Genomic DNA, 24,830 nt, shown 5'->3' on the forward strand with positions numbered 1-24,830 from the left:
CTCAGGACAACAAGACAAACTCCAAGTAATGATAAACTTTTATTCACTTTCTGTGATAAAGTAAGCAAGAGACAGTATAGGTGCTGGCTCCTCAATGTTTCATTTCCCCCCACAGAACAGCACTGGGTGAGGTAAAGCAGTGTAGACAAGGGGATTGTCTCACTGCCAAGGAGCTGTGAACAAAAGGTTCCTGTCATTTTATGGATCCAGGAGGCTGTGGGGAGACAGAGTGGGTAAGGGCTAGGAGTGGAAAAGTATTAAGTCAGAGTGGAGAAACATCTTAGTCAAGGCCCCTCAGTGATGTGGTCTTGGCAGAGTTGCTCAAAATGTGCCTCAGCTGAGGACCCCCATAAAGATGTCTTCAAATGGAGGCGCCTAGGCTAGACATGCAGAGAGGTAAATGAGCATGGTTGGCCCAGGGGCGCCTGAGTCCTTTCCTGCAACCCCCTCCAGAGACTGCAATGCACTGGCTGTGTACCAAGACTGGTGTGGAAGGCCAGCTTCCCCTTATGAGGCCTGCCAGGCAATGCCTTGTAATTGCGTGTGGTCAGGCTTGAATGACCACACATAAAACTTTGGCCTGGAGCTAGACTCCTCAGATTAGTCCCACCAGTTCAGCTGAAGTTAAGGGCTCAGTTGTTTTCTCATCATCCCTGTAGCCTCTTCATCTCCGGCAGGCCCTGTCCTCTGCCAGACACATCTGCGTTTGTCCCAGGGATGAGTTGCCACAGATCTCTGCTGACCTATGAAGGGCTCATTCTTCTTGTGAATTCATTCATCATGGCTTCCTTGTGTCCACTATTCAATAGCTCTACAGAAAACTAGGGTTTTTATTTTATCCCCTTTATCTGTGTTATTGGTGCAAGAGCCAAGAATTTTTGCATCCTGAAGTAGTAGTATTAAGTGTCTTACATGCACTGTTTTCTAGGGAGTGGCTGTCGGCCTTCCAGTTCCACTCTCCACCATTCTGCACTCTGCTCTGAGCCCCACACACTGAACTTGGTGGCTGCATCAATAGGCAGCCTTGCGCTTTGCTTCTATTTTAGTTTGACGAATGGGAATTACTGGCAGTAGATTAGTTGAAGAGGAGAGAGGGATTTTAAAGCATTTAATCCCTCAGCTAAAGCTGAGGTCATCAAAGCTGACCTCTACTGGGTCAAAGGACAGTTGCTTTCTTCTGTTGAAGCATTTGTCAGTGTCCTCTCCTACAAATACAACTTAAACTTTCTCTGGGTTCAGTTATCTATTCTCTTCTTTGCCTTTTTAGGCCTAAGGTGGTAATGACTTTTATTTTTCCAACATTGGGGTACTTCACCATCTCTTGTGACTACTCTCTTTCCAGTTTGTAAATAGTCCCTTTATTAAATGACCCTCAATTACCCATTTGAATGTGTGATTTCCTATTGTGATTGTGATATATTTTTATTCATTGCAATCGTACTTCATGTGCTAAGTATGATTATCGTCTTCATTTTACTGATGTGGAAATTGAGGGTTAGTAAGTTGCCCAAGGTTGCCCAGTTAGTAACAGGACTATAGTTCAAGCTTAGGTCTATTTAACATAAGAGAGGTCACCCTTAGCCAGTTCACTCTAACTGTAGTGTGCAAGGAACATTTGAGGGTTGTGTTTTGGAGACAGAAAGACAATTACAATTATCTAGGTGAAAAATAAGCACCTTAATATGCCAGTGACAGTGTGAATGGAGATCTTATAATGATTTGAGTGCTTTTATGAAGAATAAAGTGGCCAACTTTTATGTATCTATTTAAGTTGACCACCCAGTCATTCATTTTTATTCTTCATAAAAGCGCTCAAATAATTTTATATGTATATATAATATATATTATATATGTATATATAATATATATTAAATATATATTATATATACATATGTAATATATATTAAATATATATTACATATGTATATATAATATATATTAAATATGTATATATAATATATATTAAATATATATATATATATATAAAACTTGGTGGGAGAGGTTGGGTGGCTTGTGTGAAGGAATGCAAGAAGTCAAGGGTGACATGAGGTTGTCAGCTTACTACCAGCTTATTACACTTGGTTCTCATGTAAATAGTAATAATAACAACGGCTGATGATATTGCCCCCAAAAAGGAGACAAAAAGTGCTTCAAAGTGAGCACCTTTAATTGGTTTACAGAACTGCCTGTAGTACAATAATGGAAGCAGGCAATCTTAGTCCTGACAGATCTTCCTTTCTCTCTCAAGCTGGTAGACAGATACTGGCTCTTGCCAGACTGCTATCATCAACAGATTGAGTTGACAAGTTTGTAATGAAGGAAAACTTGGAGGGACGAAGTGTAAGAAGTACCCTCATCATTTATGATCTCTGGGCATATGGCTAGGAACAGGAGGAGAGAAAACATTGTGCCTACTGACATTTGCCAGTCCTACAATGAATTTTGATTGAAAAATACATTAATGTTCCCTTTTTTGGGATGTCTATTGTCACCGCCTTAATATAAAAAATCATTTTTCCCTTTCTACAATAAGCATGCCCTCATTATTAGGAGTATTTAATCATCGAGAAACACTGAAGTCAGCTAAGTCACTTTAGCCAAGTATAGGAACTACACTAGCCAAAATGCTCTGGGTGAAGTTCATTACTTAATCATCCACCTTCCAAAAGCAAAGTATCTTTTTCTAGTTTCTTACTTATAATCTGTAACACGTAGCTTTTGAGTGGTTGGACATATCAACAAACGCCTGATGATACTTTAGTGGAACTACTTCCTAGAAGAGAAGGCTGAGTTTGAGAAGAGAGTCCTTAAAGCACAGATTAACACTTTCTTGGCTAAACGTTCCAAGCGCATTTGTGGAAGGTACAGAGCTGTCCACTTGGGCATTTAAAAGGGCTACAGAGACCTGGGCCCCTTCCATCTTTGGAGGCTCTTAGTTTACTAAAAATTTTTTTAATGCCAGAATAGACGTATAATAGTTGAAATATAGCATGAATACACTTAACAAATTAATAGACAGAAAAAAATACAGTGCAATATAACTATGCTTTTTAAAAGATAATAACATTCATAAAAGTCATTGCTCCACATAATGGAGGTGGTCAGTTAATGGAACATAAGCTTAAAACTATACAATATCTTTCAATGTCATCAGTATACCCCATTTGAAGATCTACATTTGAGCCCCTTCACGAATATGGGCCTTGGATAAATAGCCCTTCAGGTCTCCACTAGTATAGGGGTAGTCCCAACTCCTTTAGCCCAAGAAAGCACTTCAAAAATAGACGTTGGAGGCAGTGGATATCCTAAATACCTGGCTTACATGTTCTAGAAGTGTAACAAATTTCACACGTACCCCATTAATATGTACAAATATTAGGTATCAAAAAAGTAGACCTTAGACTTCGTTTTGGGAAATGATGGTTTCTGAGACACTCCTGCCCCTTTCCACTAAGCCTCTTTTCTAGGTAACATTTTTGATGGTCTATTTTGAGTGTTTATGACTTAGGAAGTTATATACCTTGGCTCCCTATAGGAATGACCCAGAATGCTTATTCTTCATAGGAATGTCCTTTGACAAAAATATAGTGCAACATAATTGCTATTTTATTTTCATTTTATTTATTTTGAGACAGGGCCTCACTCTGTCACCCAGGTTGGAGTGCCTGGTGGATCTTGGTTCACTGCAACCTCTGCCTCCTGGGCTCAAGTGATCCCCCTACCTCAGCCTCCCAAGTAACTGGGACCACAGGCACACACCACCATGCCTGGCTAATTTTTGTGTTTTTTGGTAGAGATAGGGTTTCACCATGTTACCTAGGCTCGTCTCGATCTCCTGGGCTCAAGCAATTTGCCCACCTTGGCCTCCCAAAGTGCTGCGATTACAGGCATGAGCCACCGTTGCCTGGCCAATAACTGCAACTTTAAAGATAACTATGCTTTTAAACACAATCCTTGTTGAAGAATCTTTGTAACAGTGTAAACTGGTCCATCTCCAAGAGTGCTGGACCTGGGGATTTGGTCACATGAATCTGGGTTCAAGTTCTGCCGCACCAAGACTAGTTAAGTGACACTAAGAAATTACTAATCCCTCTGAGCCTTGATTTCAACTGTAGAATGGAGATAACAATAGTCCTTATCTCACAGGGTGGTCTGAAGATTGAATGGGTTGCCACAATGAGAGCATGCTGCCTGGCATCTACCGGGCACTCAGATGTTCCTCATCATCACTGTTATTCTTTTCCCAAATTCATACTCAAATTTTCAGAAACACAGCTATATGTAGAAGATAAAAAGTTCAAACCTCTTTTTTTAACTACTTTTTGATATTTTTAGATGTTTCAGATTTTTATTTAAGGAAGTTTAGAGGCACTAATTACTCTGATGGGCTCTGAAATGAGTAATAGCCTTTATGTAGTGCCAAGGCTTGGCCTCCAGATGTCAGTATGAACTCAATTGATGGAGGTAGTTACTATGTGAACCAGTTGGATGGTTAAAGCTCTTCTCTACTTGTCTATTAAATAACATTCAGATACACAATCATTCTTTGATTTTAAAAAGCTAATAAATAGCTACCTTTTAATCTATTACTTTGGAAGACATTGAACCACATAGCTGGTATGGAAAATATGCAACAAGTATATGATTCTGGAAATACCACTTCAAGAAAGTTGGACACCATTACCACAAATAAAAATGTGGAAAGAGTGTTAAATTTAACAATTGCTCTTGGAATAAAATTATTACTTACATAATTATGACATCTATCCTATGAGTCCTCAAAAATTATTCAAGAGAATCAGAGGCCACATCTGACATTCCTTACATTCTACAGCTGTGCAGTACATATTTAGAGCCATTTCCCTTAGAAAGTGGGATTAAAAATAGGTCCATGTCTAGGAAGACCATGTGAAAGTAAATTGCTCCAGAAAGTGTCCCAGATTTATTATGGGTGTTGCTACAGAAACCTCAAGAAGAAGTTTGCTCTTAGAGGGCATCCTTTTTCATTCTATTTGTTCAATAAACATTTATTGAGCATCTACTACATTCCAGGTAGATTTTAAGTGTTGAGAATACAGTAGTAAACAAAGCAGACAAAATCCCTGCCCACATGGTTTATCGCTTAGGGAAAAGAAACAGAGAATAAACACAATAGATAAATGAATAAACAAAATTGTATAGAAGATAAGTGCTACAGATCAAAAATGGAAAAGAAGGCAAACATTTGAAATACAGTGGTTAATGTAGGACAAATTGAACAAATGACATTTAACGAAACACTTGAAGCAAGTGAGGGAGCACATCAGAGGTATATTTGGGAGAAGAGCACTCCAGGTAGAGGGACCAGCAAAGGCAAAGTCAAGAGACAGCAAAAATGCTGGTGTGGCTGGAGCAGACTAGATGGGACTCCTTCCAGGATTTCTGGTAGAGTCATGGCATGATTTGACTTTACTGAAACCCATCTGGTTGCTCTGGTAAGAATAGGTGGCAAGTGTGGAACAGGGCCAAACAGGAAAACCAGTTGGGAGGCAACTGCAATACTCTAAGGTAAAGACTAGTGGTTTGGAAGAAGATTTCAGGTGGAGCATCTAAAGATGGTTGTTCAAGTGAAGATATCTGGATGCCTCTGCAGCCTGGAAAGGTCTGTTAGTTTAAGGATGAAGCTGTTATAGAGTCCATTCTAAAACAAACAAAAAATCCCACCCATAATCCTTTTATACTAATGAATTACATCTTGAAAGCATATTATAGAAGTTAAAAGAAAAAAAAGTCTTAGTTTATAATAGTGCAAAAAGAAGAGTCAGAAAAAAGCATGACAAATAACATAAAACTCAAATATATAGAGTACATGACAAATACATAAAACTAATATTTATGGGAGACAAGATGCAAAGTTTCTTCTGATCTTGGCAAAAATAATGAAACCAGATTTCTACCTTAAAATAAAGAAAATTTCTATCTTAAAGAAAATTCCATTTTCTCTGGAATCCTAATCATTTTTTTCTTACACTAAAACTTATCTCGGAAACACCAAATCAGTTTTTAAAAAGTCAATAGACTGTTTTAGAGCAGTTTTAGGTTTATAGAAAAAGGAGTTTAAAAGACAGCATTCCCATATACTCCTTCTTCCCCTGCCCCACCTTCAACTAATGCAGCCCTCACCTACACTAATGCAAGATTTTAATAACTAATTGATACACGATGATCAGTTAGAGTCCATAGTTTACATGAAGGCTCACTCTTCTTGTTGCACAGCTCTATGGGTTTTGACAAGGGCCTAACATTATGTATCTAACATTGTAATATCATACAGAATAGTTTCACTGCTCTAAAATTCTCCTGTGCTCCACCCAGTCATCTTCTTCCTTGTCCAGAACCTCTGGCAACCACTGATTTTTTCTATCTCTATAGTTTTGCCTTTTCCAGAATGTCATATAGTTGGAATCATGTAGTATGTAGCCTTTTTAAATTGGCTTCTTTTATTTAGCAATGTACATTTAAGGCTCTTCTCTTTTTGTGGCTCGATGGTTTATTTTTTTAATTGATTGTTTTAGTTGGAAGCGTCTGTGTGTCCCTCCCTTTGTACTTGTATAAAGAAATATTTCATCTATCCTGCTACCATCTTTGCATGCAGAACTCTGAACTTCATTATGTACCCTTCCCACATGCCAGCAGGCATTGTTGATTATGGTGACAAATTATATCTTCATTAAAATGAGATCCATTTGTTCTGGTAAGGTGTTCCAATAAGGAGACTACAAAATATCATGTAAAGACCCATTGTCACTGGCACCTGTTCCCAGTCATCTCTGACTTGGGTCCCATTTTATGACCCACTCTTGACATTTCCTATTTGCTATATTTCAGGAAAAAGAATCCAGTTTTTCTCTCTACCCCACCTCCATTGTGTGTCAAAGAAAGTGCATAGATACCACATTAGAATAGTAAAATCAGTTACATTGTGTATCACTAGGATTATGTAACAGTTTTCATCTAAATTTTTTTTTGAGGAATTTAGGTTCAAAAAGCTTTCAGATATTGAAGTATTTATGGGTGAAATGAGATGATGCCTGAATTTTTTAACTATTCTAGAAAAAAACTATGTATGAGTGGAGGGAAAGAGAGATGAACCAAGATTAAGGTGTTGATAACTCTGGAAGCTGGGTGATAGGTCCAAGGGGGATTCATTACATTATTCTCCTTACTTTTATGTGTATTTTGAATAGTTCAACACTAAAAAGTTTTTTAATTTAAAAAAGACAGACTCTTAAAAAAACTAGCAGAAGCTTCCAGAGTATTAATAGTTAATTGTTGTTAGTATACAAAACTTGCTTCACTTTTTTTGCCAAGAAAGATGTGCCATTGGGAAGCATCTAAGAAAGTTAAGGCAGAGGTTATTTTAATCATAGTTTCAAGATGGAAACTAGGCTGGGTGCAGTGGCTCACATCTGTAATCCCAGCACTTTGGGAGGCCAAAGCGGGCAGATCACCTGGGGTCAGGAGTTCGAGATCAGCCTGGCCAACATGGTGAAACCCCGTCTCTACTAAAAAACACAAAAATTAGCTGGCGCGGTGATACACACCTGTAATCCCAGCTACTTGGGAGGCTGAGGGAGGAGAATCGCTTGAACTCAGGAGGCAGAGGTTGCAGTGAGCTGAGATTTTGCCACTGCACTCTACCCCGGGTGGAAACTAAAGAAGAAACTGAGATCAAACACACAGTGGTTAACTTAGTGACTGAAACAGTTGCAAGACAAAATCTCATCAGGACCCAGGATAATAACAAAAACAGTGTATTAGTCCATTCTCACACTGCTGCAAAGACATGCCTGAAACTGGGTAATTCATTTAAAAAAAGTGTAATCAGCTCATGTTTCTGCAGGTTGTACAGGCTTCTGCTTCTGGGAAGGCTTCAGAAAACTTACAATCATGGCGGCAGGTGAAGGGAAACAGGTATATCTTCACATGGCCAGCAGGAGAGAGAAAGACAGAGAGGAAGGAGATGCTACACACTTTTAAACAAGCAAATCTCAGGAGAACTCTATCATAAGACAGCACTAGGAAGATGGTGCTAAACCATTATAAGCCATCCCCCTGGTCCAATCACCTCCAACCAGGCCCCTCCTCCAACACTGGGGATTACAATTCGACATGAGATTTGGGTGGGGACACAGAGCTAAACCATATTAAACAGTAATTATAATAATAGAGATAATACTTTATGATTACTATGTGTCAGGGACTGTAATAAACACTTTGTATGTTACTTCACACCAATTCTCTGAGGTATTGTTATTTTACTTATTTTATAGGTGAGCAAACAGTGACCTGGAGAGGTTAAATACCTTGCCCAAGGTCACCCTCTCTAAGTAATAGAGACATACCTGGAATCAAGACAATCAGCTTCCAGAGCCTGAATTAGCTACTATACTGTGCTTTGTCTCAGTCCAAAGTCAAAGAAAGGTGAACTTGGTTAAGTGAGCTGGAAATGCCTGGGAGAATCTTATCTGTCTATAAATCTGGGTCAAGTTAAAGTACAGCACATGATTGTGTGCATTCGTGTCTTGCACACACTGGTGAGAGAGGAGGGCCAGGACTAGGATGAGAGGATGAGGCACTCGCCTTGGGTGCAAAATTTAAGGAGGCATGTATCAAATAGCTGAGTAATTAAGATACATACTATTTCAATGCAATATCTAATAAATTAATACAAACAAATTTATTATGAATAAAGTATCGAAATTTTAAATACAGGATTAGTAATAGTGCCATTCCAAGCCATACCGAAGTCTGAAACAATGGGAAAAATCTGTCATGCTGATACTGTTTTTATTTAAAATTTTGATATTTTGTTTATCCTGGATATTTTTGCATAGTTTTTTAAATTTTAAAAACATTTCACTAAAACATGATGTATCTTGATTACTGAGGCTTCTGATGCCCCCTTAAATTTTGTGCTCATGATGAGTAAGACACTAGTCCCAGCCTGTAAAAGAGTTTATGATTACTAAGAAGTCCTTGGGGTTTCCCCCTTTTCTACCCCCAAATTATTCCAACAAATCCTAGGATTTGCTCAATCCAAAGGAACTAGTTCTGCTTTCAAATACCTTTCAAGGAGAGAAGTCACTGGAAGATCCGATCAGTACAACAGCAAGCCACTTTTTGGGTGGTTGCTACTTCAATTGCTCCACTAATATTGTTGAAATTCACAATCTAAAGACTTCTGCTGCTGCAATGAATCAGAAAATCAGTAATCCTCAACTGCTAATGTGCATACAAGTCACCTGGGAATCTTAAGCTTGAGTAAGTTTGGTGTCTGCCTGAGATTATGCAGTTCTCACAAGTCCCCAGGTGATGTCAATGCTGCTGATGTGAAGACCACACCTGAGTCACAACATTCACCTGTGAAGTTTGTTAAACATCCAGATTCCTGGAAATGAGACTGCTAGAGATTTTGATACAGTGTATCTAGTATAGGCTCCAGAAATCTGCATTTTTAAGAAGCACTCCAGGTAAATTTGGTGAAGGTGCTCTGTAGATCACACTTGATACACTTCATTCTAGCTCTCTGGTCCTCTCTGCAGTGCTGTCTATCCTGCTGATCTGGAGTCCTTGGCTCTCTTGGAACCTTTCTAATTTTCTGTCTCTAGTGCTCACAGTCACTGCACTCCAGCCCGGGCAACAGAGTGAGACTCCATCTCAAAAAAAAAAAAAAAAGAAAAAAGAAAAAAAGAAATACGTAACATCTATGGAAGGCTAAATTATGAGACTAGCTGGCAATAAACACTGCGAAGTCAGCATGTTTTCCTGCCAATGTGCTGTATGTTCTTAACTCAAAACCTACTTGTTCTTTCTCTCACAGACTGAAGACTGAGATCTATGGAATGGTGGTGACATTTCTCAAAATGACATGGAAAGATCCACCCACGATTTTTTTTTTACATTACATGCCCATATTCCTGCCTGTGCTGGGGTACAGATTTTGTTATCCAGAGGAGGAATGCTCCCTCTAGAGGGCAAGAATGGTTCCACTGACCTGGAAGTGGAGACAGTCATCTGATGCTTTTGAGGTCAACATTTCACTGAGGTAAAAGGTGAAAAAGGAAGCCATGCTGTTGTTTTATGTGACTGCTCATGACTGTCAGAGAAATGTAGTTAGTGCTAGATAATGGGAACATATAGAAGTATAGAGGAAATCTGGTGTGCCCAGTAGTGAACATGGAGCATAATTTCTGGTTGGCCTCTTGCCTTATGTATCTCTTCCAGCATGCCCACTTCCTTCAGCCCCTTGATTCCTTCTTGTACCTCCCCCTACCATCTGGTGGGCCAACTTGGGAATTCCCATTTCATTCAGTGCTTCCCATCACTTTTTCATGCTTCCAAGAATCACCCCAGCAGTGCATTTTCCCTTCCCCTAGGGTCCTTTTTCAGGGTGTTAAATCCTGTCTATAAAAGCAAGTGCCACCAAGCCAATGATTTCTTGCAAGACCAGTTTTATATTTTGTACACCTTGGTCAAGTACCCTCAAAATCCAGTCCCAGTTACAGGCCAATGAATTCTTGCAATTCCTTGTTACATAGTACCTTTTTCCCTTAATTCCACCCAGCATGTTTCTTGACAGTTTGTGTAGGGATTTAGCTCTAGTTATTGGTCTGGCAACCAGGGGAGGAGGTTGGGATGTAACACGGTAACACAACAGAAGCACATGCTCTTATTAGGGAATGGTGGGCCACCTTTCCAAGGCCAGAGGGTCCAGAGGTAGAAGATGCAGAGTCAACATCCTTAGGAGTATACATCCAGATTTCTCCAATCTCATGTTTCAGGATGCCCACTAGGGCCCTGGATTTTGCATAATAGATCTGCCTTGAGTATTCCAAGGTCACTAGAGCACTGTGGCTCTAAGAACTAGGTTTTCACCTTCTTGCTCAGCTATGCCTGTCTGCTGAAGGAAATAAGGGTCTTTTTATAAGATACATAGAGGCTCTCTGGCTCTCACATTTATCCATTACTGTAGACACACACATCTATATCTACCTGTTGTTCTGTCCATATCTATAACTATATCCATGTTTGTATCTATGTATATATTTAGAGAATTCTTACTTTGAATTTTTTTTAAAACATCACATTGAATAAGATCAAAGGCTAAATTTCCTAATTTCTCCCAAAAAGATGCTACTATGATATAGGGACCATAGTTACTGAAACAGCAAATCCCTCAGGCCATACTTTTTGAGTTAATATGGCTTTTGTTTGAGAGAGCTAAAAAATGCATACAATTTTAAGAAAATTAGATTGAGGCTGGGCGCAGTGGCTCCCGCCTGTAATCCCAGCACTTTGGGAGGCCGAGGCGGGTGGATTACGAGGTCAGGAAATCGAGACCATCCTGACTAACACAGTGAAACCCCGTCTCTACTAAAAATACAAAAAAAAAATTAGCTGGGCCTGGTGGCTACACAGGAGGCTGAGGTAGGAGAATGGTGTGAACCCAGGAGGCAGAGCTTGCAGTGAGCCGAGATCGCGCCACTGCACTCCAGCCTGGGCGACAGTGAGACTCCGTCTCAAAAAAAAAAAAAAAAAAGAAAATTAGATTGATAATCAGAAATAATGTGTATAAAAAATAGATCCCAATTAAAATAACTCCATAGATCTTTACATGTGTGTTTCTACCTTTACTGAAGTACATGGTGGGGGAAAAATGGAAACACAGCTTTCAGAATAAGCTGCTATTGAATAAACATGCCAGTCTGAATCCAGATACGGGGTAAGGCTGATGTGGGGAGGATTGATAAGTAAAATTGAGATTTGCATTATATTTTTAAATTATTTTTAAGTGAAAAAATAAACATAAATAAATTTAATGTGAAACTATAACCCATATAAGAGGTTTGTGGAGAAACATCTGATTATTTTTCTTTTCCTCCTTTCTCTTCTGAAACATTTGAAAAGGCTTTGTGGAAACATTCTGCAGTCCCGATGAATGAAAACTATTACAAGTATTGTATTCCAAGCACTGGCTTCTTTTTTTCTTCTACACCCTCTGTTTCAGATGTGTTCTTACTTAGCTTTGTTTCCATTTTTTGCAAGAAGCTGGTTATTATATTAAATAGAAGAGCAATCCAGGAAAGACCATGGAGAATCCAAATTGATATTAAGAGTGAGTAAATGATGTGCTGATTCTCTTTCATAAGAAATTAAAGACAAGAAATAAGATGTAAATAATCATATGGTGAATTTTTCCCATAACATCTTCTTTTTATTAGTACCTAAAAACATGCCTCCTTTGGTTGCAGTGAGCCAAGATCGTGCCACTGCACTCCAGCCTGGGAGATAGAGCAAGACTCCGGCTCAAAAACAACAACAACAACAACAAAAACCAATACACATGCCTCCTTTTAGAATCTGATCTTAAAACTAGAAAGTAAAATTAAACATTTCTAAAATTATCACTGCTTTCAAGGAAAAAAATGTAAATTACAAACATTCAGATTATCTTCAATTTTTATAGCACATTTTGACAGCGAAAAATTCACTTCCCCTTTGAAAATTGTTCTTTTGAATAAGGATAAGATTTTCAAATGGTCATTTACTTATCATCATTACCTACAGGAAAGCTTTAAAATGAGGAAAGGAAAATAATAAATATGTAAAACATCTTTTAAAATAATATTCATATTTTTAAAATAAAAATGCAATCCACTCTACTGTGCCATTTATCTGCATTTCTGAGTTTAAAATTGTATAATTTATTGCTTTTGTTATAAAAAAATCTTAGGTGAACTCTTTGAAGGAAGAAAAAAAATCACTCATAATTCAATCATCCTAACATGGCAGCTACTATAACTTTTACATTCCCTTCAGGTCTTGTCATTTATTTTTCATGATTGAAATCTACATGTATGGGGAGATGTAATGGAAACAACATGGACTTTCAAGTTAAAGAGAAGTGGCAAGAAACAAATTACATAATAAATGGTGATTTATCATATAATGCGATTTGACTGTGCTGTGCTAATTATGGCATAAAATAAAAAATTTAAATTATCAGACATTAAAGTTTCCAATATTATCTGCAAATTTACTTGGAACAAAAGACTATAGGCAGAGAAATACAGTAGGACATATAAGTCCTTGAGAAAATGCAGGGGTGAAACTCATAGGGAAATTAAGACATTTAAAAACAGCTGTGTATATAGGAAGGGATTAAGAAAAAAGCACATGCACAGGCTCAGGGAAGATGCATGCCCAGAAAAGACCAGAGAAGAGAATAAAAAATAATTATAAATATCTGTCAATAGGTATACAATTATATAAAATTGTAATTTGTAACATCAATAACAAAAGTGGAGTAGAGCTGTAAAAGAGTACAACTTTTGTTTACAACCATTAAGTTGGTATCAGTTTAAAACAGAATGTTATAATGTCAGGATATTGTATATAATAATCCATGATTAAACATTAAAGAAAATATCTACAGAATATTCTCAAAAGGAAATGAGTACTCAAAAGAAAATGAGAAAGGAGTCAAAATGTCTTAAATTTTCTGCTAATTAGAGCATAAAATAAATATTTTAAATTATACATTAGATTATTTAATATTATCTACAGACTCACTTGGTGCAAGAGGCTACAGGCAGAGATTTCTCAATAAAGCATAATGTGTTTATTGTATAATTTGTCTTTGGTCACTACAAAAAAATCAACTAAACCCAAAGGAAATCAATAAGGACAGAAATAAGGTGTAAAAATGTAAAATATACAGAAAACAACAAAATGACAACAGAAAGCTCTCTCCTATCAGTATTTTAAATGTAAATGGATTAACTTCTGAAAGATATTAGATTGGCAGAATGGATTGAAAAAAGTCCAATTATTTGTTTTCTAAAAGAGACTCACTTAAGATTTGAGGACATGCATAGATTGAAAGTGAAAGGATAACAAGATATTTCATGCAAATAGTAACTAAAATAGAAGTGGCTATACTACTATCAGACAAAATAGAATAAGTTAAAAACTGTGAAGAGGGACAGGAAAGGACAGTATATAATAATAAAAGGGTCAGTTTACTAGAAGATTTAATGGTTATGAACATATATGCACCAAACATAAGAGCTCCTAACTGCATGAAGCAAACACTGACAGAATTAAAGAAATAGGTGTTCCTATAATTATAGTAGGAGATGTCAATGACCAATTTTCAATAACGAATAGAAGAACCAGAGAGAAAATCAATAAGGAAATTGAGGAATTGAAAAACACTAGACTAATTGGGCCTAAGAAATATATACAGAACACTCCACCCAACAGCCAAATACACATTTCTCTCAAATATACATCTAACATTCTCCAGGACTGACTATATTTTGGGTCACAAATCAAGTCTTAATGAATTTTAAAATATTGAAATAATACAAAATATCTTTTCCAATCACAATGGGATAAAACTAAAAATTACAGCAAGAAGGAAAAATGGAAAACCTAAAAATATGTGGAAATTAATTAACACACTCTTAAGCAATCAACGTGTCAAGAAATCACAACAGAAATTAGAAAATATATTGAGACAAAAATGAAAACATAGCATACTAAAACTTATGAGATGCTAAGAGGGAAGTTTATAGCTATAAATGCTTGCATTAAAAATATCTCAAATTGACAACCTAAATGTATACCTTAAGGAGCTAGAGAAAGAACAAACTAAACTCAAAACTGGCAAAAGGAAAAAAACGATAAAGATTATAAGAGTGTGTTAATTAATTTCCACATATTTTTAGGTTTTCCATTTTTCCTTCTTGCTTAAGGCTGAGAAACAAAACAGATAACAGAAAGATAGGTAAATCAACAAAACTAAAAGCTGGTTCTTCAAAAGACTGACAAAATTGACAAGTCTTTAGCTACACTGACTAACAAAAAAAGAGTCAAATAATGAAATTAGAAAAGAACAAGGGGACACTACAACCAACTTAACAAATAAAATAGATTATAAGAAAGTACTAAGAACATGGTACACCAACAAACTTGATAACTTAGATAAAATGGATAAATTCTGATAAAAACACTACCTACTAAGACTGAATCATTAAAGAAAATATGAACAGACCTATAACTAGTATGGAGATTAAATCAGTAATCAAACACCTCTCAACAAAGAAAACCCTAAACCCAGGTGGCTTCACTAGTTAATCTATCAAACACAGTGTAAAGAAGACTTAACACCAATGATCCTCAAACTCTTCCAAAAAATTGAAGAGGACAGAACACTTCCAAATGTATTCTATGAGGCCAGCATTACCCTGATATAAAGACATTACAAGAAAAGGAAACTATAGACTAGTATCCCTGATGGATACTTGTGGGGAAAGGCAGTCATGCACAGATTCTTGCCCTCTGCATAGTAACGTAAGACTGGCTGTGAGCCTGGAACATTTCCTTACAGGGAAATAAGGAGCCCTCACAGCTTGTGCTGGGCATATCTGTTTGGGTGTTTGGGAATATCTTTCCCTGTTGCAGGATTGGTGTATACTCCTTTGTTCTGCTTAAACGTGTGTGTCAGTGGAGCTCAGGCTCACCCCTCATTTTTTTATATTTCAGACCCCATGGGCAAGGGGGTCAAGGTTCTTCACTTGCAGTAGACAGTTTCCTTGCATCAGCTGTAAGGCAAAATCTGTTGGCCATGAAGGACCCTTGCTCACAATTTAAGCTGATGTTATTCTGCCCCTTCTTTATGTAAGTAAAGCATTGTTCCACCCAATGCCTGCGTAAGTTGTGCCTTTCTTGGCAACTTTCTTGCAAGTTGGAAGACACATGCAAACCATCCAGGAGTTTGATGTCCTAGAGCTGCTACTTAGGGTGATAGGCAACAGATGTTACTTGCTTCACAATACTGGTGCAAAAGTCCTCAGTAAAATACTAGCAAAGAGAATTCAACAGCATACCAAAAGAATTGTATGACTTGACCAGTTGAAATTATTCCTGAAATGCAAGGATAATCAAATATCTGAAAATAAGTCACTGTAATATGCCACATTAGCAAAATGAAGAAAAAACCTATATGATCATCTTGATTGATGCAGAAAAAGCATTTCACAAAATTCAACACCCTTTCATGATAAAAAAAAAAATACTAAACATTTAGAAAAAGAAGGAAACTACCATATAGAAAGGAAACTAATGAATAGAAAGAAACCAACTAAACATAAGAAGGCCGTATATTAAAAAACAACTAATATCATGCTCAATGGTAAAATACTGAAAACTTTTTCCTAAGATTAACAAGACAAGGATGTCTGCTTTTCACATAGTGTGAAAATCCTAGACAGAGCAAATAGGCATAAATAAATAAATGGCATCCAAATTGGAAAGCTTGAAGTAAAATTATCTCCATTTATAGATGACATGATCATGCACGTAGAAAACCCTAAAGATTCCATTAAAAACCCTATCAGAACTAATAAATGAATTCAGCAAAGTTGCAGGATAGAGTATCAACACACAAAATTCAGTTGATTTCTATACACAAACAATTCAAAAAGGCAATTAAGAAAACAATTCCATTTGTAATAGCATCAAAAAGAATACTCAGAATAAACTTAACCTAGGAAATCTACAAAAGGTAGCTGAAAGAAACTAAAGAAAATCCAAGTGGGAAGATAGCCTTTGCTCATGAATTGGAGGGCGTAATATTTTTATGAGATCGATGCTACCCTAAATGATCTAGATTTTTAAAATTCTAATCAAAATCCCAATAGTTTTTTGTAAGAAATAGAAAAATTCTTTCCAATTTGGTATGGGATATCGAGAGATGCCAAATAGCCAAAACAATCTTGAAAAACAAAGCTGGAGGTCTTGCATTTTTTAATTTCAAAGCTGCAAAGTTATAGGAGTTGAAACAATGTGGTACTGGCATAATGACAGATATGTAAACCAATGGAATAGAATAAACAGCCCAGAAATAAACCCTTGCGTATATGTTCAAATACTTTTTTACAAAGGTGCTGATTATTTAATGGGGAAAGAATAGTCTTTTCAACAATCAGTGTTGGGAAACTGGACATCCACGTGCAAAAGAATGAGATTGGGCACTACAGTCTTATGTAATCTAATCATATACGTTGAATCATGTACATGACTTTTACTAATCATTAGAGATATGCAAATCAAAAACACCATGAGGAACCATCTCACACTTATTAGGATGACTCTATAAAAGAAAACAAAGCAGAAAAAACAAAGGTTGGTGAGGACACAAATAAATATAAATGGCCAATAAGCCCATAAAACGATGCTCAACATCACTAACCATTAGAGATATGCAAATCAAAAACACCATGAGAAACCATGGTAGAGACCATGCAGTCTCTACCTTGCTGGCTTTGAAGAAGCAAGCTGCCATACTGTGAACTACCTACTGGTGATGCAACAGGGACCGGGAGATAACCTCTGGCTGATGGCCAGTGAGCAACTATGGTCACTGGTCTGGCCACTTGCAAGGAACTGAATGCTGCTAAAGGCCATGTGAGTTTGCAAGGAGATTTTTCCTCAGCTGAGACCACACTCCTGTCTGACACCTTGGTTGCTGTCTTGCAGAGGACCTAGCTAAGTTGTACTCAAACTTCTGACCCACAGAAACCGAGATAATAAATGTGTTTTGAGCTACTAAGTTTGTGGAAATATTGTTATGCTGTAACAGACAACTAATATATTGGGAAAGAATAATAACTGGGGCCTATATACTGAACTATTCCTAAAGCTCACACAGGGTTGGAAATTGAGCTTTCTCAGCTAAAGAGACTATAGGAAATACAGTAGATAATCAAGAAAGGCCAGGAGTGAGAAGTGCAGCAAAATTAGCTCCAGAAAAATATTGGCTACTGTAAGCCTGAAATGAGCTTAAAAACAAATCTTTTTTTTTTTTTTTTTTTTTTTTTGAGACAGAGTCTTGCTCTGTCGCCCAGGCTGGAGTGCAGTGGCGCAATCTCGGCTCACTGCAAGCTCCGCCTCCCGGGTTCACGCCATTCTCCTGCCTCAGCCTCTCCGAGTAGCTGGGACTACAGGCGCCCACCACCACGCCCGGCTAATTTTTTTGTATTTTTTTTTTTTTTTTTAGTAGAGACGGGGTTTCACGGTGGTCTCGATCTCCTGACCTCGTGATCCACCCGCCTCGGCCTCCCAAAGTGCTGGGATTACAAGAGTGAGCCACCGCACCCAGCCTAAAAACAAATCTTGAAAAAAATGAAAGTAATATTTAAGTAACAAATTGCCTGCCAGAGAAAGTCCAAGGAATCTAAAGAAACCATAAACCCAAGCACTCTAAAATATAAAATTTACAGTACTCATTATCCAATTAAAAAAATGCTAGACATACAAAGAAGCAGGAAAATATAACCAATGATCAGGAGAAAAATCACTCAATAGAAACAAACCCATAAATAAAGTAATGGAACTAGCAGACAAGAATCGTAAAACAGCTATTATAACTACCTAAAGGATATAGGAAGCGTTAACATAACAAGGGGGGAAAATAGAATATTTAAAAAGTATAACCAAATGAAAATTCTAAAGATGAAAAATACAATAGAAAAGAATATTTCACTAGATGGGATTGGAAGCAGAAGAAAAGATTCGTAAATATAAACACATAGTGGTAAATTTTATCCAAATGTATGCATATGGAGAAACAAAACACCCCTCAAAATCAGTCTCAGTCAAATATAGAATGTATTAAGTATGTGTACTGGGAGAAAGTAGGGTATAGAATAATGACTGAAAAATTTTAAATTTGATGAAACGAGGGCAGAGTAATGACTGAAATTTTTCCAGTTTTATGAAAACTATAAACCTACTTTCAAGAAACTCAGTGAACTGCAAGCAGGATGAACAGACACACATGCACATATGCACACACACATACACCAACATCCTTCCACACAAAAAACACATACACAGCATAATCAGATTGCTAAAAACCAGCTATCTAAAAATGTAGCCAGAGAAAAAAAACACACAGTATGTAAAGAGCAAGAAATATATTAAAAAAAAACAACAGGCTTCCTGTCATAAGTAATGAAAACCAGAAGACAATGGAGCAACATCTTTAAGGTGCCAGACCAGAATTAAATACACAATGAAAATATCATTTTTAAAAAAAGGCAAAACAAAAACTTTTTCAGACACATAAAACCTGGGAGAATTCATCATCAGTTGAGATTTTTGTGGTTCTTCATATGCTAAATACTTTGAGATTATATCCTGTACATTTTGAACACTATGCAACCATAAAAAGATATAGTCTTTTAAAAACATGATTCTGAAACAAAAAACCACAGGATATTCATATTAAAAACAAGAACAATAAATTTTGATTACTCATACAATTCACCAAAACTTGAAATATATCATATAAACAAGCATAAATAATAAACTATATAAAAAGGACATGTAACAGCATTAAGAAGTTAAATTAAAAAAGGGAGATATTTGAACAATTCACAAGAGATGGTATGAGATGGCCAATAAATTCATAAAAATGCTTAACATAATTAGTCATCTGAGAAATGCAAATTAAAATCACAATGAGATATCATCATTAGATCAGTTAAAATGCAACACCTAACAACATAAAATTTCAGTGGAGATGCAGAGCAACTGGAACTCTGACATATTGTTGATGGGACTGTGAAATTATACAACCACTCTGAAAAACCATTCTGGCTGTTTCTTATAGAGTTATACACACACTTAGTATTTCACATATCAATTTCACTCCTAGGCATTACCAAAAAGAGTGTGTTTCCCAGCCGGGCACAGTGGCTCAGTCTGTAATTCCAGCACTTTGGGAGACCGAGGCGGGCAGATCACCAGGTCAGGAGAGTGAGACCATCCTGGTTAACATGGTGAAACCCGGTCTCTACTAAAAATACAAAACATTAGCCGGTTATGGTGGTGCACGCCCGTAGTCCCAGCTACTCCATAGGCTGAGGCAGGGGAATCATTTGAACCCGGGAGGTGGAGGTTGCAGTGAGCCAAGATCGCATCACTGCACTCCAGCCTGGGTGACAGAACGAGGCTCTGTCTCAAAATAAAAACGAAGGTGTGTTTCCTCACAAAAGACATTAAAAATATTTGTGATAGCCCAAATCTGGAAACAACTCAAAGTTCATCAATTTGTATAAATGGAATTTCGGTACAGATATACAATAGAATACTACTCAGCAACAAAATATGACATATTGGTGAGTGAAATAATATGGGTAAATATAAAAAATATCATGCTAAAGGAAAGAAGTGAGCTGTAAAAGACTATAAATATATGATTCCTGCATAATAGATAATTCTATGTATAAGAAATTCTAGGAAACACAAAATTATAGCAAGTAAAAGTGATCAGTGGTTACCCGAGACTGGGGCAGGGGGAATTTAGAAAAACCTAAAAAGGGGCTGGGCACGGTGGCTCATGCCTGTAATCCCAGCACTTTTGGAGGCCGAGGCGAGCAGATCACGAGGTCAGGAGATTGAGACCATCATGGCTAACACGGTGAAACCCCGTCTCTACTTAAAAAAAAAAAATAATAAAAATAAAAAATAAAAAAAAATAGCCAGGCATGGTGGAGAGCGCCTGTAGTCCCAGCTACTTGGGAGGCTGAGGCAGAAGAATGGCATGAACCCGGAAGGTGGAGTTTGCAGTGAGCCGAGATCGCACCACTGCACTCCAGTCTGGGCGACAGAGCGAGACTCTGTCTCAAAAAAAAAAAAAAGAAAAACCTAAGAAAGATTTTTGAGATAATGTGTAAGTTCTATAGCTTGATTTTGATGGTTTTTACATTGATGTATACATCTGGAAAACTCATTAAACTGTATACTTTATATGAGTGGATTTTATTTTATAAAAATTATACCTCAAAGTTGATTTTTAAAAATTCAAAAATTAGAGATAAAGAGTAAAATAATATATATCATTACCCGCATCAAACCTCCAATAAAATTAGAAAAGAAAAACAATTATTCACAGACAACATAATTGTTACTTAGAAAATATAACAGACTGCACAAACTTCAAATTGGTGGTAATGTGACAATTAGTAAATCAATCAGAATAAAGTAATAATATTGCACTAGTGATTATTATAATGATGGTGGTAAGATGTCATCCATAATAGCAACAAAACTATATGTCACCTACAAATAAAGATAATGAAATATATACAAACTTGTTAATGGTAAAAATTATAAATCTTTATCGAAAAACTTAGAAAACATAGATGAAGCCCTAAATGGAGAAATGCCTTATTTATGTTTAAGAATACAATATCATCATATAATTCTCCTCAAATTCAAAGACATTTCTATCAAAACGTCAGCAGAGTATATCATGGAATTTGATTCACTTGTATGAATTTGATCATGAAATTCACACAAAAGAGTAAAAACATCTATTTCAGGACTTATTCCAACGCTATTGTAATTCAAACAGAATAGAACAGAATCAAAAGTCCAAAAACAGATTTATATACATATGAGAACCTGAAATATGACATAGATAACATTAAAAATGAATGAGGAAATAATTATTCAATAAATTGTTCTGGAACAATTGGCTCTCCATATGAAACAATAAGTAAAATTAGATCCTGCTTTACATGCACCCACACATGCATGCACACACACAAAATTTAGATGGATTAATGACTTAAATGTAAAAAATGCAAAATTGTAAAACTTTTATAAGTTTAAGGAAATGTCTCATGACATCAAAGTTGGTGAATGGCTGGCATAAGTTGTATAAACCCTAAAGGAAAAGAGTAATAACAATAATTTCATTAGAATTACATTTTCTCTATCACAAAAAATACCATAAGAAAAGGCTTAAGGCAATGTGTCCATAATTTAGAACATCACAATCTTTGAAAAAAGAGGAAGAAAAATAAGCCATATATTCTGCCAAATTATTGTCTCCTTTTCAGAACACCTTTTTGAATTTTATAAGGAACAATGGTAAAAGAAACTTCTCAGGATCACATCAATCAGAATATTTCTAGTTTTTATACTCATCTAGTGTTTGGGTTGTAATTTGTTCCTTCTCTGATTTTTGCCTCCTTCTACTTTCTTCTCACATGCTACCTTCATCTTTCTTCCCAGTCTGCATGATTTCCTTGCTCTTACTCTAGTCTTTCCTACCTGGTTCACAGCTGAAACAAAATGCTCTGTTTTGATAAACTGTATTGAACCTCAATGAAGGAATTTATTTCATGGAATTTTTACACTACACAACTTTTCTACATGGATAGCAGTCTTACGACTCTGACAATAACCATATCTTAATCTCTTACTTGCAGAAAAAGTCCGACATCTTCTCAGATCATATTAGAAAGTTTTTTCAGAAAATCAATTTTTGTATTAATGGCCAACCGTCACTGCTGTACCTCAGAGTCTTTCTCCAAGGCTCGAAATATCATTGCCCCAAGCAGATATACTATGTAGACAATTATTAATATGCATTTGCGGACTTTAGTGTTTATCTCTTTCTTATACCCTGGAATGAGGGTCAGAAGAATTCACATCACTTTGTCCTCCCAAAAGAAACCCAATACAACAAAGCAAAACAAAATTTTCAGATAGGCAGTGTGAATTCCCTCATGTTTATTAACATACCTTTAGACAACTATACAAAAGAGACCAATTCCTAGTCACGGAAGCAGAAAAATGACTCCACTTTTCCTCTAACTTTAAACCTCTTTATTGTTAAAAAGATAATAAATTGTGCTATTTTTGTAGACAGAAAAATATTGGAGGGTCAAAGCTGGCTAAGTGGCTCAGTTGTTTATTCAGCCTCTGTAGAAGAAATTTTGTCATGGAGTTACATGTTGGAGTATGTCAACAAATATTTTTAAAAGAGTACATGTTAATGCTTTCATTTTCTGGTAAAGTAGATTAAGTTAGACCACACTCTACCAGTTACTAGTGGTGTAAACTCAGGCCAGTTATGTATCCTTGCTGTCTGTATTAGTCTGTTTTCACACTGCTATGAAGATACTATCCGAGACTGGGTAATTTATAAAGAAAGGAGGTTTAATAGACTCACAGTTCCACATGGCTGGGGAGGTCTCAGGAAACTTCCAATCGTGCTAGAAAGGAAAGCATCTTCTTCACAAGGTGGCGGGAGAGAGAAAAAGGCCCAGGGGAAACTGCTATTTATAAAACTGTCGGATCTCGTGAGAACTCCCTCACTATCACGAGAACAGGGTCGGGGAAACTGCCCCCATGATCCAATCACCTCCCACCTGGTCCCTCCCACAACACCTGCGGATTAGAATTGAAGATGAGATTTGGATGAGGACACAAATCCTACCCGTATCACTGTGTTTTAGATCATCACCTGTAAAATGGAGATAAAAATAGCTACTTGATAGAGTTACTAGAAGGATTGAATTAATATATTTGAATGCTTAGAGTAAGGTGTAGCAAATAGAAAATGCCCAACAAATCTTAGCTAGCAGCCAAAGAATTGGTAGCGTTTGCAGCAGTAGCAATAGTAGTAATAGCAGGCGGAGGAGGAGGAGTATCCACTCTGCCTTCCAATTCCTGCACCCCTTTGCCTTGCAAAGCATGAGGCAGAAAGAACAAAATAGTTGTTGGTATGATTAACAAGATTCTTCTCTTGAGGAGACCGAGTTCTAACATTAAGAAAGGTGAACAGCCTGTGTGTGTCATATGGCTCTGGGGCAGTGCTTTGAGGCAGGGATTCCTGACTTGAAAGTAGTAGTGCTCTCACCGCGACTCTGCCTCCTCACAACCTCTTCCACTTTAGAGAATGGAGCAAATCTCAGTAGCACTCAGCTGAACATTCTTTCCCAGTGGGGATTTAAAAAGTGAAAACACATGGTTTTATTTTGTATGTGATATTCAGAACTTTAAGACATCATTACAAGAACCGGCATATTTTGCCGGGCGCAGTGGCTCATGCCTGTAATCCCAGCACTTTGGGAGGCCGAGGCGGGTGGATCACTTGAGGTCAGGAGTTCAAGACCAGCCTGGCCAATATGGTGAAACCCCGTCTCTACTAAAAATACAAAAATTAGCTAGGCATGGTGGCAGGCACCTGTAATCCCAGCTACTTGGGAGGCTGAGGCGAGAGACTCTCTTGAACCCAGGAGGTGGAGGTTGCAGTGAGCCGAGATTACGCCACTGCACTCCAGCCTGGGTAACAAGAGTGAAACTCCATCTCAAAAAAAAAAAAAAAAAACCACCAAGCACATTTTAACACCTGTAATCCCAATCCCAGCACTTTAGGAGGCTGAGGCGGGCGGATCACTTGAGACCAGCATGGCCAACATGGTGAAACCCCGTCTCTACTAAAAATACAAAAATTAGCCAGGCATTGTGGCCCATGCCTGTAATCCAGCTACTTGGGAGGCTAAGGCAGGAAAATTACTTAAACCCAGGAGGTAGTGAGCCAAGACTGTGCCAGTCACTGCACTCCAGCCTGAGCAACAGAGTGACTTTGTTTCAAAAAAAAAAAAAAAAAAAAAGCACATTTTAAAAGCAATATCCTTTCAATAACCAAAATCCACCCATAATACATTATACAATTAAACATGTTATAGTGATAGTTATTGGTATACATTTTTGGTGTAAAACAATACATTTAATCAAACTACCAGTCAATTCAGAATAACAGAAAAACAGTACAGCCTCACCTGAGCAGCCATTTTACTTTTAATTTCTACCAGAATAATAGTATGCTTTTATCTATTATCTTCTATGTCAAGGTTTAAACAGTAAGTCTTGTAACTAAAAAAACAATAGATACCTGAGTTAAACCCCCATAGAGTATT

General features: G+C 37.0%; 1 long non-coding RNA gene across 1 annotated transcript in view; it reads right to left on the minus strand.

Annotated features, from left to right (window-relative positions):
* LOC129487826 (uncharacterized) overlaps positions 1 to 23,209 on the minus strand; it is a 58,348-nt gene extending 35,139 nt beyond the window's left edge. Inside the window, exon 1 of the long non-coding RNA XR_010122110.1 lies at positions 23,078 to 23,209. This is a non-coding gene — a long non-coding RNA (uncharacterized lncRNA). The remainder of the gene's footprint in view (positions 1 to 23,077) is intronic.
* Between the last annotated feature and the right edge of the window lie 1,621 nt (positions 23,210 to 24,830).

The sequence above is a fragment of the Symphalangus syndactylus genome, chromosome 8 (genome assembly GCF_028878055.3).
Source record: "Symphalangus syndactylus isolate Jambi chromosome 8, NHGRI_mSymSyn1-v2.1_pri, whole genome shotgun sequence".
Lineage (NCBI taxonomy): Eukaryota > Metazoa > Chordata > Mammalia > Primates > Hylobatidae > Symphalangus > Symphalangus syndactylus.